The sequence below is a fragment of the Oncorhynchus nerka genome, linkage group LG18, assembly GCF_034236695.1.
Source record: "Oncorhynchus nerka isolate Pitt River linkage group LG18, Oner_Uvic_2.0, whole genome shotgun sequence".
Lineage (NCBI taxonomy): Eukaryota > Metazoa > Chordata > Actinopteri > Salmoniformes > Salmonidae > Oncorhynchus > Oncorhynchus nerka.
Genome location: NC_088413.1, coordinates 1,366,283 through 1,379,185, shown reverse-complemented (window position 1 = coordinate 1,379,185; position 12,903 = coordinate 1,366,283).

Here is a 12,903-nt window from a genome sequence, read left to right as displayed (position 1 = left end):
CTGTCAGCAGTTTCCTGTGGAGTTTTTTCAAATGTCAGTCTTTCCTGTAGGTGGGTGTGTTTAACTGATCTTATCTGCTTAAAGTTTTGTCACATCATGTAAGTAAGGAAGAGATGAGATAGAAGTCATATAGCCTAGCAATATTTCTCAGGAGGAGAGAGAGAGAGAGAGAGAGAGAGAGAGAGAGAGAGAGAGAGAGAGAGAGAGAGAGAGAGAGAGAGGACTTACTGACACGCTGGGTTGAGAGAAGGAGACAAGGGAGTAGGAATAGAGATGAGAGAAACTCAGCAAAAAAAGAAATATCCCTTTTTCAGGACCCTGTCTTTCAAAGATAATTTGTAAATGTCACGCCCTGGTCTTAGTATTTTGTGTTTTTCTTTATTATTTTGGTCAGGCCAGGGTGTGACATGGGTTATTTATGTGGTGTGTTTTGTCTTGGGGTTTTTGTAGGTAATGGGATTGTGGTATAGTAGAGTTGTCTAGGTAAGTCTATGGTTGCCTAGAGTGGGTCTCAATTAGAGGCAGGTGTTTATCGTTGTCTCTGATTGGGAACCATATTTAGGCAGCCATATTCTTTGAGTGATTCGTGGGTGTTTGTTCCTGTCTCTGTGTAGTTCACCAGATAGGCTCAGTCACTTGGTTTTTTCTTTTCACTTGTTTTGGAAGAGAAGAGAACGAGCGCCATTCTCCTTGTGGAGATGGTGCTAAATACATCAACACGGTCGGTCCCTGGGATTGGGCTGGCCAACACGATTCGGTTTGCTTGGAAGGAAAAGGATTTTGAGCCTTTAGGACGGGAATCCTTTGGAAGGATAATATTGATGGGGATTCTAAAACTGACGGTGAAGGACGTGTTTTGTTTCCAAGGCAACTCGTTGGAGGGAGCATACGACGTTGCACTATATACAGAGGATAAACACGATGATATCCTGAGAAGGGCAAGAGCAGTGGGAGGTGAGAGGCCGATGTGCCACTACGAAATAACAAGCCTTGCGAAGAATAACTTTAGGGTTGTAACTGTAAACATTTACAACCCTTACGTTAAGGACGAAGAGGTGAGGGCCTTTCTGGGGAGATACATGGATAACGTCTCCTCAGCAAGGCACCTCAAAGACTCCCTTGGGTTTTGGAATGGGAGGAGAGGTTTCCAGGCCCTCCTCAGAGAGGACCCAAAGGGACATGGTGGCTACCTCCATCCTCCTGCTATGTTCACCCTAGGGCTGACAGGGGGACGTTGTATTATGCACGTCAGCCCCCATTTTGCAGACGCTGTATGGCCTACGGTCACATATTCGCCAGTGCAAGAAAATGCAGATTTTGTGCATCTGAGGATCACGAGGCGAGGGATTGTGACAAGCCTAAGACGTGCCATGGGTGTGGCTCGTCAGCACACCTGTGGAGGGGGTGCCCGGCCCGTCAGAGGTCATATGCGTCTGCGGCTGGGGGGGGGGAGCAGGAGCGGGGGATGGGGGAAGAAGAGGAGGGGAAGGAAGCACGCCTCATGACCAGAGTTCAGGTCCAGAGGGGAAGGCCACAAGGAAGGAGGAGGAGCCAGAAGCGGCGGATGGAAGAGAGAAGGAAACGGAAGGCACGGGAGTAGGAGAACCAGAAAAAGCGGCGGAAGAAGGCAACCGAGTGGAGGAGCATGAGAGAGAAGAAAGCGAGGGAGGGTGGTATCTCTTCACTGCCGCCATCACCAAAGAAGAGTATGAAGAGGAGGGGGCGATTGGCCGACAGTGAGGGGGAAGGGATGGCCAAGAAGAGTGATGGGGGCGGGAGAAACCTCTGGGTTGCTGCTGGTTTCCCCAATAGGACTTATTGACAGACTGGGTTGTTAGAAGGAGACGAGGGGAGGAGGGAGAGAGAGACTGACATATAAACCAACTGAATATATTTGTATCACTGACTTCTCACCAGTGATGTCATCATAACCAGTAACCTGTTCCTCTCTTGGGCCTTAGTGGAACATTAAGCCAATATTCTATAAGAGGTGAACTCAATCAGTAGAAAGTTAGAGGTGATATTATAGGACACTATGTGTAACTTTGCTGCTCTGCCAGCAGTTTCCTGTGGAGTTTTTCTAATGTCAGTGTTTCCTGTATGTAGGTGGGTTTAACTGATCTTATCTGCTTAAAGGTTTGTCACGTCATAGAAGTAAGGAAGTAATGAGATAGAAGTCATATAGTCTAGCAGTATTTCTCACTCTTCAGTCCTCTCTTCATGACAGTAGACTTGTTTCGTCAGTGGAGCCCCAGTTAGAGACAGATATGATACCTGCAGTGGTACTGATGACCCTGTTGTGGTTCACAGGTAAGATGCTGTTATACTGATGTACACGTGTGACAGTAATATTGTAAGATATTTTACCATTTGCAGGGTTAGTAAAATAACATACAACTGGAAGCAGACAGTAAAAATGTGTCTCAAAGCAGGACAATGATGTGATCACCTGTAAATGTACTTTACTGTAGTCTAACTGTCCATCTGGGGACAGGCACTAATGTCAGTTAAGTTGTGATGGTGTCATGCATCTGACTGTTGTATATTCAGTGTGTCAATGATTGATTGTATCTGTCTCTATGTAAATGAATGAGAGTATATATTATGTATTATATATTAGATTGGTGTTATATTAGAGTAGGAGAAGGGAGGGGTGTAGATGCTAGAAGTCTATGAGCTGAGTCAAGATCAACAGGTCCAATACTATGAGAGAGAGAGAGAACGAGAGATGAGCAGTGTGAGAGAGAGGAGAGGGGAGGAATGGGGTGAGCAGAGGAGAGAGAAGTGAAGGGGACAGAGGAGGGGAGGGGACAGAGGAGGGGAGTGGACAGAGGAGGGTAGGGGAGAGAGGGGGTATGGGAGAGAGGGGGTATGGGTGAGAAAAGGGGAGTGGAGAGAGAAGGGGGGGTGGAGAGGTGGAGGGGAGAGGGATTTGTGGAGGAGAGAGAATGAGAGAGAAAGGGAGGGGAGAGAGAAGGGGAGGGGATATTTGTGGAGGAGAGAGAAAGTGTCAAGGAAGGGCAACACTTAGACCTTCTCAGCCAGCTGGCTCCACTAAGGTGCTCTCAGTCAGCTGGATCCACTAGGGCCCTCAAAGCCAGCTGGCTCCACTAGGGCCCTCTCAACCAGCCGGCTCCACTAAGGCCCTCTCAGTCAGCTGGCTCCACTAAGGCCCTCTCAGTCAGCTCGATCCACTAGGGCCCTCACAGCCAGCTCGATCCACTAGGGCCCCCACAGCCAGCTGGCTCCACTAGGGCCCTCTAAACCAGCCGGCTCCACTAGGGCCCTCTAAACCAGCCGGCTCCACTAAGGCCCTCTCAACCAGCTGGCTCCACTAGGGCCCTCTCAACCAGCTGGCTCCACTAGGGCCCTTTCAACCATCTGGCTCCACTAGGGCCCTCTCAGCCAGCTGGCTCCACTGGTGCCCTCTCAACCATCTGGCTCCACTAAGGCCCTCTCAACCAGCCGGCGCCACTAAGGCCCTCTCAACCAGCTGGCTCCACTAAGGCCCTCTCAGTCAGCCGGCTCCACTAAGGCCCTCTCAGTCAGCTCGATCCACTAGGGCATTCTCAACCAGCTGGCTCCACTAGGGCCCTCTCAGCCAGCTGGCTCCACTGGTGCCCTCTCAACCATCGGGCTCCACTAAGGCCCTCTCAACCAGCCGGCGCCACTAAGGCCCCCCGCCACTAAGGCCCTCTCAACCAGCCGGCTCCACTAAGGCCTTCTCAGTCATCTGGCTCCACTAGGGCCTTCTCAACCAGCTGGCTCCACTAGGGCCCTCACAACCAGCCAGCTCCACTAATGCCCTCTCAACCCGCTGGCTCCACTAGGGCCCGCTCAACAAGCCGGCTCCACTAGGGCCCTCTCAGCCAACTGGCCCCACTAGGGCCCTCTCAACCAGACGACTCCACTAAGGCCCTCTCAGCCAGCTGGCTCCACTAAGGCCCTCTCAACCAGCTGGCTCCACTAAGGCTCTCTCAGTCAGCCGGCTCCACTAGGGCCCTCACAGCCAGCTGGCTCCACTAGGGCCCTCTAAACCAGCCGGCTCCACTAGGGCCCTCTCAACCATCTGGCTCCACTAGGGCCCTCTCAACCAACCTGCTCCACTTGGGCCCTCTCAACCAGCCGGCTCCACTAGGGCCCTCTCAACCAGCTGGCTCCACTAGGGCCCTCTCAACCAGCTGGCTCCACTAGGGCCCTCTCAACCAGCTGGCTCCACTAGGGTCCTCTGAGCCAGCTGGCTCCACTAGGGCCCTCTCAACCAACCTGCTCCACTTGGGCCCTCACAGCCAACTGGCTCCACTAGGGCCCTCTAAACCAGCCGGCTCCACTAGGGCCCTCTCAACCAGCTGGCTCCACTAGGGCCCTCTCAACCATCTGGCTCCACTAGGGCCCTCTCAGCCAGCTGGCTCCACTGGTGCACTCTCAACCATCTGGCTTCACTAGGGCCCTCTCGGCCAGCTGGCTCCACTAAGGCCCTCTCAGTCAGCCGGCTCCACTAAGGCCCTCTCAACCAGCCGGCTCCACTAAGGCCCTCTCAGTCAGCCGGCTCCACTAAGGCCCTCTCAACCAGCCGGCTCCACTAAGGCCCTCTCAGTCACCTGGCTCCACTAGGGCCTTCTCAACCAGCTGGCTCCACTAGGGCCCTCACAACCAGCCAGCTCCGCTAAGGCCCTCTCAACCCGCTGGCTCCACTAGGGCCCTCTCAACCAACCTGCTCCACTTGGGCCCTCTCAACCAGCCGGCTCCACTAGGGCCCTCTCAACCAGCTGGCTCCACTAGGGCCCTCTCAACCAGCTGGCTCCACTAGGGCCCTCTCAACCAGCTGGCTCCACTAGGGTCCTCTGAGCCAGCTGGCTCCACTAGGGCCCGCTCAACCAGCCGGCTCCACTAGGGCCCTCTCAACCAACCTGCTCCACTTGGGCCCTCACAGCCAACTGGCTCCACTAGGGCCCTCTAAACCAGCCGGCTCCACTAAGGCCCTCTCAACCAGCTGGCTCCACTAGGGCCCTCTCAACCATCTGGCTCCACTAGGGCCCTCTCAGCCAGCTGGCTCCACTGGTGCACTCTCAACCATCTGGCTTCACTAGGGCCCTCTCGGCCAGCTGGCTCCACTAAGGCCCTCTCAGTCAGCCGGCTCCACTAAGGCCCTCTCAACCAGCCGGCGCCACTAAGGCCCTCTCAACCAGCCGGCTCCACTAAGGCCCTCTCAGTCATCTGGCTCCACTAGGGCCTTCTCAACCAGCTGGCTCCACTAGGGCCATCACAACCAGCCAGCTCCACTAATGCCCTCTCAACCCGCTGGCTCCACTAGGGCCCGCTCAACGAGCCGACTCCACTAGGGCCCTCTCAACCAACCTGCTCCACTTGGGTCCTCTCAGCCAGCTGGCTCCACTGGTGCCCTCTCAACCATCTGGCTCCACTAAGGCCCTCTCAACCAGCCGGCGCCACTAAGGCCCTCTCAACCAGCCGGCTCCACTAAGGCCCTCTCAGTCATCTGGCTCCACTAGGGCCTTCTCAACCAGCTGGCTCCACTAGGGCCCTCACAACCAGCCAGCTCCACTAAGGCCCTCTCAACCCGCCGGCTCCACTAGGGCCCTCTCAACCAACCTGCTCCACTTGGGCCCTCTCAGCCAGCTGGCTCCACTGGTGCCCTCTCAACCATCTGGCTCCACTAAGGCCCTCTCAACCAGCTGGCTCCACTAAGGCTCTCTCAGTCAGCCGGCTCCACTAGGGCCCTCACAGTCAGCCGGATCCACTAGGGCCCTCACAGCCAGCTGGCTCCACTAGGGCCCTCTAAACCAGCCGGCTCCACTAAGGCCCTCTCAACCATCTGGCTCCACTAGGGCCCTCTCAGCCAGCTGGCTCCACTGGTGCACTCTCAACCATCTGGCTCCACTAGGGCCTTCTCAACCAGCTGGCTCCACTAGGGCCCTCACAACCAGCCAGCTCCACTAAGGCCCTCTCAACCCGCTGGCTCCACTAGGGCCCTCTCAACCAACCTGCTCCACTTGGGCCCTCTCAACCAGCCGGCTCCACTAGGGCCCTCTCAACCAGCCGGCTCCACTAGGGCCCTCTCAACCAACCTGCTCCACTTGGGCCCTCACAGCCAACTGGCTCCACTAGGGCCCTCTCAGCCAGCTGGCTCCACTGGTGCCCTCTCAACCATCTGGCTCCACTAAGGCCCTCTCAACCAGCCGGCGCCACTAAGGCCCTCTCAACCAGCCGGCTCCACTAAGGCCCTCTCAGTCATCTGGCTCCACTAGGGCCTTCTCAACCAGCTGGCTCCACTAGGGCCCTCACAACCAGCCAGCTCCACTAAGGCCCTCTCAACCCGCCGGCTCCACTAGGGCCCTCTCAACCAGCTGGCTCCACTAGGGCCCTCTCAACCAACCTGCTCCACTTGGGCCCTCTCAGCCAGCTGGCTCCACTGGTGCCCTCTCAACCATCTGGCTCCACTAAGGCCCTCTCAACCAGCCGGCGCCACTAAGGCCCTCTCAACCAGCCGGCTCCACTAAGGCCCTCTCAGTCATCTGGCTCCACTAGGGCCTTCTCAACCAGCTGGCTCCACTAGGGCCCTCACAACCAGCCAGCTCCACTAATGCCCTCTCAACCCGCTGGCTCCACTAGGGCCCGCTCAACCAGCCGACTCCACTAGGGCCCTCTCAGCCAACTGGCCCCACTAGGGCCCTCTCAACCAGACGACACCACTAAGGCCCTCTCAGCCAGCTGGCTCCACTAAGGCCCTCTCAGCCAGCTGGCTCCACTAAGGCCCTCTCAACCAGCTGGCTCCACTAGGGCCCTCACAGTCAGCCGGATCCACTAGGGCCCTCACAGCCAGCTGGCTCCACTAGGGCCCTCTAAACCAGCCGGCTCCACTAAGGCCCTCTCAACCATCTGGCTCCACTAGGGCCCTCTCAGCCAGCTGGCTCCACTGGTGCACTCTCAACCATCTGGCTCCACTAGGGCCTTCTCAACCAGCTGGCTCCACTAGGGCCCTCACAACCAGCCAGCTCCACTAAGGCCCTCTCAACCTGCTGGCTCCACTAGGGCCCTCTCAACCAACCTGCTCCACTTGGGCCCTCTCAACCAGCCGGCTCCACTAGGGCCCTCTCAACCAGCCGGCTCCACTAGGGCCCTCTCAAACAACCTGCTCCACTTGGGCCCTCACAGCCAACTGGCTCCACTAGGGCCCTCTAAACCAGCCGGCTCCACTAAGGCCCTCTCAACCAGCTGGCTCCACTAGGGCCCTCTCAACCATCTGGCTCCACTAGGGCCCTCTCAGCCAGCTGGCTCCACTGGTGCACTCTCAACCATCTGGCTCCACTAGGGCCTTCTCAACCGGCTGGCTCCACTAGGGCCCTCACAACCAGCCAGCTCCACTAAGGCCCTCTCAACCCGCTGGCTCCACTAGGGCCCTCTCAACCAACCTGCTCCACTTGGGCCCTCTCAACCAGCCGGCTCCACTAGGGCCCTCTCAACCAGCTGGCTCCACTAGGGCCCTCTCAGCCAGCTGGCTCCATGAAGGCCCTCTCAACCAGCTGGCTCCACTAGGGCCCTCTCAACCAGCTGGCTCCACTAGGGTCCTCTGAGCCAGCTGGCTCCACTAGGGCCCGCTCAACCAGCCGGCTCCACTAGGGCCCTCTCAACCAACCTGCTCCACTTGGGCCCTCACAGCCAGCTGGCTCCACTAGGGCCCTCTAAACCAGCCGGCTCCACTAAGGCCCTCTCAACCAGCTGGCTCCACTAGGGCCCTTTCAACCATCTGGCTCCACTAGGGCCCTTTCAACCATCTGGCTCCACTAGGGCCCTCTCAGCCAGCTGGCTCCACTGGTGCACTCTCAACCATCTGGCTTCACTAGGGCCCTCTCGGCCAGCTGGCTCCACTAGGGCCCTCACAACCAGCCGGCTCCACTAAGGCCCTCTCAACCCGCCGGCTCCACTAGGGCCCTCTCAACCAGCTGGCTCCACTAGGGCCCTCTCAACCAACCTGCTCCACTTGGGCCCTCTCAACCAGCTAGCTCCACTAGGGCCCGCTCAACCAGCCGGCTCCACTAGGGCCCTCTCAACCAACCTGCTCCACTTGGGCCCTCTCAACCAGCCGGCTCCACTAGGGCCCCCTCAACCAGCCGGCTCCACTAGGGCCCTCTCAGCCAGCTGGCTCCACTCACTAGGGCCCTCTCAGCCAGCTGGCTCCACTAGGGCCCTCTCAGTCAGCTGGCTCAACTAGGGCCCCCTCAGCCACCTGGCTCCACTAGGGCCCTCTCAGTCAGCTGGCTCCACTAGGGCCCTCTCAGCCACCTGGCTCCACTAGGGCCCTCTCAGCCACCTGGCTCCACTAAGCTCCTCTCAGTCAGCTAGTGTGTGTAGGAGAGTGTGAGATGTGTGTACAACTAGTAGAAGTACAAATGTCAAGGGAAATGAACTAAAGTGATACATCTAGTCCTAGGTTTTATTTACTGTGGGATTTGTTCTCCATTAGTTACCCTGTTCTCATCACAACAGGTCACACATTCTGCTGACATGATTACACACTGTGGTATTTCACCTAACAGATAACAATATTATATTTTGGGGTCTTTGTAATCTGAGGGAAATATGTGTCTCTTATATCGTTGTACATTTGGCAGGAGGTTAGGAAGAACAGCTCAGTATCCAACTCATTTTGTGGGCAGTGGGCACATAGCCTGTCTTCTCTCTGCCTACCTCTCTCAATAGCAAGGCTATGCTCACTGAGTCTGTAAATTGTCCATTTTTTCTCTCCGTTTTTTCTCATTCACGGTGGTCAGATAGTTTGCCATCGTTTATGTATGTTTGGTTATAATTTGTTTGGGCCAGACTGTCTGAGTTCTGTCCTGAGGCTTTGTTGGGTTAGTAGTGGTTTGTGAACTAAGCTTCAGGACCAGCTGGATGAAGGGACTTTTCTCTTTGTTCATCTCTTGGTATTTCAGTGCTGGTCTCTTGTTTTTATGTGGTTATAGACATTGAAGACTTGTTGATGGATATTAATTAGTGATGGATGTTAATTAGTGATGGATATTAATTAGTGATGGATATTAATTAGTGATTGATATTAATTAGTGATGGATATTAATTAGTGATGGATGTTAATTAGTGATGGATATTAATTAGTGATGGATATTAATTAGTGATGGATGTTAATTAGTGATTGATATTAATTAGTGATGGATATTAATTAGTGATTGATATTAATTAGTGATGGATATTAATTAGTGATGGATGTTAATTAGTGATTGATATTAATTAGTGATGGATGTTAATTAGTGATGGATATTAATTAGTGATTGATATTAATTAGTGATGGATATTAATTAGTGATGGATGTTAATTAGTGATGGATATTAATTAGTGATTGATATTAATTAGTGATTGATATTAATTAGTGATGGATATAATTAGTGAGGGATATTAATTAGTGATGGATGTTAATTAGTGATTGATATTAATTAGTGATTGATATTAATTAGTGATGGATATTAATTAGTGATGGATATTAATTAGTGATGGATGTTAATTAGTGATGGATATTAATTAGTGATGGATATTAATTAGTGATGGATGCTAATTAGTGATGGATGTTAATTAGTGATGGATGTTAATTAGTGATGGATATTAACTAGTGATGGATGTTAATTAGTGATGGATATTAATTAGTGATGGATGTTAATTAGTGATGGATGTTAATTAGTGATGGATATTAACTAGTGATGGATATCAACTCTCTCCCTGACCCCCACCAGTCTAGTACATAACTCAACTCTCTCCCTGACCCCCACCAGTCTAGTACATAACTCAACTCTCTCCCTGACCCCTACCAGTCTAGTACATAACTCAACTCTCTCCCTGACCCCCACCAGTCTAGTACATAACTCAACTCCCTCCAACACAATTTCATTCCTACCTTTTGTTTGTTTTCATCCCAAGGGAAAGGTTTGGAAACACCTGCACATATATTAACACAGAAACAGCACAATTCATCTCATATGACCTAGTAGTCCTGTAGAGCTCTTTAACATCTACACAGTATATCTGGGTCTCCCTGTTCTGTCCCTATGTGTCCACTGCCCTGCAGAGCCCCAACCCAACACATCCCACTCAGCTTCAGGGTCTGAGTGAAACATTCATTTTTGGTTTCAGATGCGTACGGTCAAGGCCAGAGTGACAACCCACAGCAACACATTCAGAACTATAGCAGTCTTCATTCTGAAATGACTCTGGTCTTCTTCAGAAGTAGTGCTGTAGTCTACAGGGTTCAGAACTCACCTTTTTAAACACTTCTTATCACTCATATCATGAGGTTTCACATGTGTTTGGTTACATAGTTCCCAATGTGTCACACCTGCTCCCCCCTCCCTCCCTGGAGCTTGAAGGCCCCAGGCTCACCATCAAAACACACACCTGCTCCCCCCCACTCCCTCCCCCTCCCTGGAGCCCAAAGGTGCCAGGCTCACCAGCATTACACACACCTGCTCCCCCTCCCTGGAGCCCGAAGGCGCCAGGCTCACCATCATTACACACACCTGCTCCCCCCTCCCCTCCCTGGAGCCCGAAGGCGCCAGGCTCACCATTATTACACACACCTGCCCCCTCCCCTCCCCCCCCTGGATCCCGAAGGCGCCAGGCTCACCAGCGTTACACACACCTGCTCCCCCTGGAGTGCCAGGCTCACCATCATTACACACACCTGCTCCCCCTCTGGAGCCCGAAGGCCCCAGGCTCACCAGCATTACACACACCTGCTCCCCCCACTCCCCCCCCCACTCTCCCCCCATGGAGCCCGAAGGCGCCAGGCTCCCCAGCATTACTCTCCATCCTGCACCATCATTACACACACCTTCTCCCCCACTCCCCCTGGAGCCCGAAGGCCCCAGGCTCACCAGCATTACTCTCCATCCTGTACCATCATTACACACACCTGCCCCCACTCCCCCCCTCCCTGGAGCCCGAAGGCCCCAGGCTCCCCAGCATTACTCTCCATCCTGCACCATCATTACACACACCTGCTCCCCCCGTCACGCGCATCAACGATTATTGGACCTGGACTCAGTCACCTCTGTCATTACCTTCCCTACATCTGTCTGGTTCCCCCATCTGTTCCCTGCTTCAGCATTAATTGTGGTTTGTGGTTTTGTACCCGTGTGCTGACGCTGTTCTTGTCTTTGTCTGTTCCTGATTAAATGTTGATTCCACGTACCTGCTTCTCATCTCTGGCGTATGTCCTGACACATTGTTCTTCTGAGTGATAAAACAGCAAACATTAAGTGTTTACTTATCAGACCCACATATATAATAAATATACTATAATATACTATATTCATATGCTTTTAGTACTCACACATGAGTCATATCCTGTTTGCAGGTCATGTGTTGTTTTGAGCCAGCAGTAAAAACACACTGACAGAACAGTTCCTCTTACGGCCACTAGGTGGTAATCTGGTGTCACAGTGTTGTTTTGAGCCAGCAGTAAAAACACACTGACAGAACAGTTCCTCTTACGGCCACTAGGTGGTAATCTGGTGTCACAGTGTTGTTTTGAGCCAGCAGTAAAAACACACTGACAGGACAGTTCCTCTTATGGCCACTAGGTGGTAATCTGGTGTCACAGTGTTGTTTTGAGCCAGCAGTAAAAACACACTGACAGGACAGTTCCTCTTATGGCCACTAGGTGGTAATCTGGTGTCACAGACACAGGACTGTAGACCAGAAAGAAAAATTGTCCCAATTATCACTCCTTTCTCCTGAAGTGTGCACTTGTTCACTTCACTGAAATGCCCACTTGATAACAGTAGAGTCCTCTGAGTGGAACGGTGTGACAAACAGTACCTCCTCTCCCCTTCTCCCCTCTCCTCCTCCTCTCCTCTTCTCCCCCCTCTCCCTCTCCCTTCTCTCCTCTTCTCCCCTCTCCCTTTCCTATTCTCCCCCCTCTCCTCTTCTCCCCCTCTCCCTCTCCTCTTCTCCCCCTCTCCCTCTCCTCTTCTCTCCTCTTCTCCCCTCTCCCTCTCCTCTTCTCCCTCTCCCTCTCCTCTTCTCTCCTCTTCTCCCCCTCTCCTCTTCTCCCTCTCCCTCTCCTCTTCTCCCCCTCTCCCCTTCTTCCCCCTCTCCTTTCCTCTCCTCTCCTCTCCCCTCCCCCCCTCTCCTCTCCTCTCCTCTTCTCCCCTCTCATTCTCCTCTCCTCTCCTCTCCCCTTCATCTTTTTTGTCACTGACTTCTCACCAGTGATGTCATCATAACCAGTAACCTGTTCCTCTCTTGGCCCAGCCTGACCCTGACATACAGCATCAGGCCTGTTGAGTTGACTTGGGTAACAGACCTCTAGCTTCTACACCACATCCCCCCTTCTCCTGCTCTAACATGAGACCTCATCAGTACTCATTTTGGGTGCTGGTACTGTTTATATTGAGGTGCTGGAACATTAAGCCAATATTCTATAAGAGGTGAACTCAAGCAGTAGAAAGTTAGAGGTGATATTATAGGACACTATGTGTAATGTTGCTGCTCTGCCAGCAGTTTCCTGTGGAGTTTTTTTAACATATCAGTTTGCTGTCGTGTGTTAAACCACTGATCCAAGATAAGTTGCTAAGAAGTTAATCTCACATCATTGAAGTTAGGACGTAATGAGAGAGAAGTCATATAGCCTAGCAGTATTTTACACTCTTCAGTCCACTCTTTATGACAGCAGACTGTGGAGCCCCAGTTAGAGACAGATATGATACCTGCACTGATACTGATGACCCTGTTGTGGAGCACAGGTAGGATTTTGCTACACTGATATACACTTGTGACAGTTACTGAGATATGTTTTGATATTGTAAGATATATTATAATTTGCAGGGTTAGTAAAATAACATACATCTGGAAGCAGACAGTAAAAATGTGTCTCAA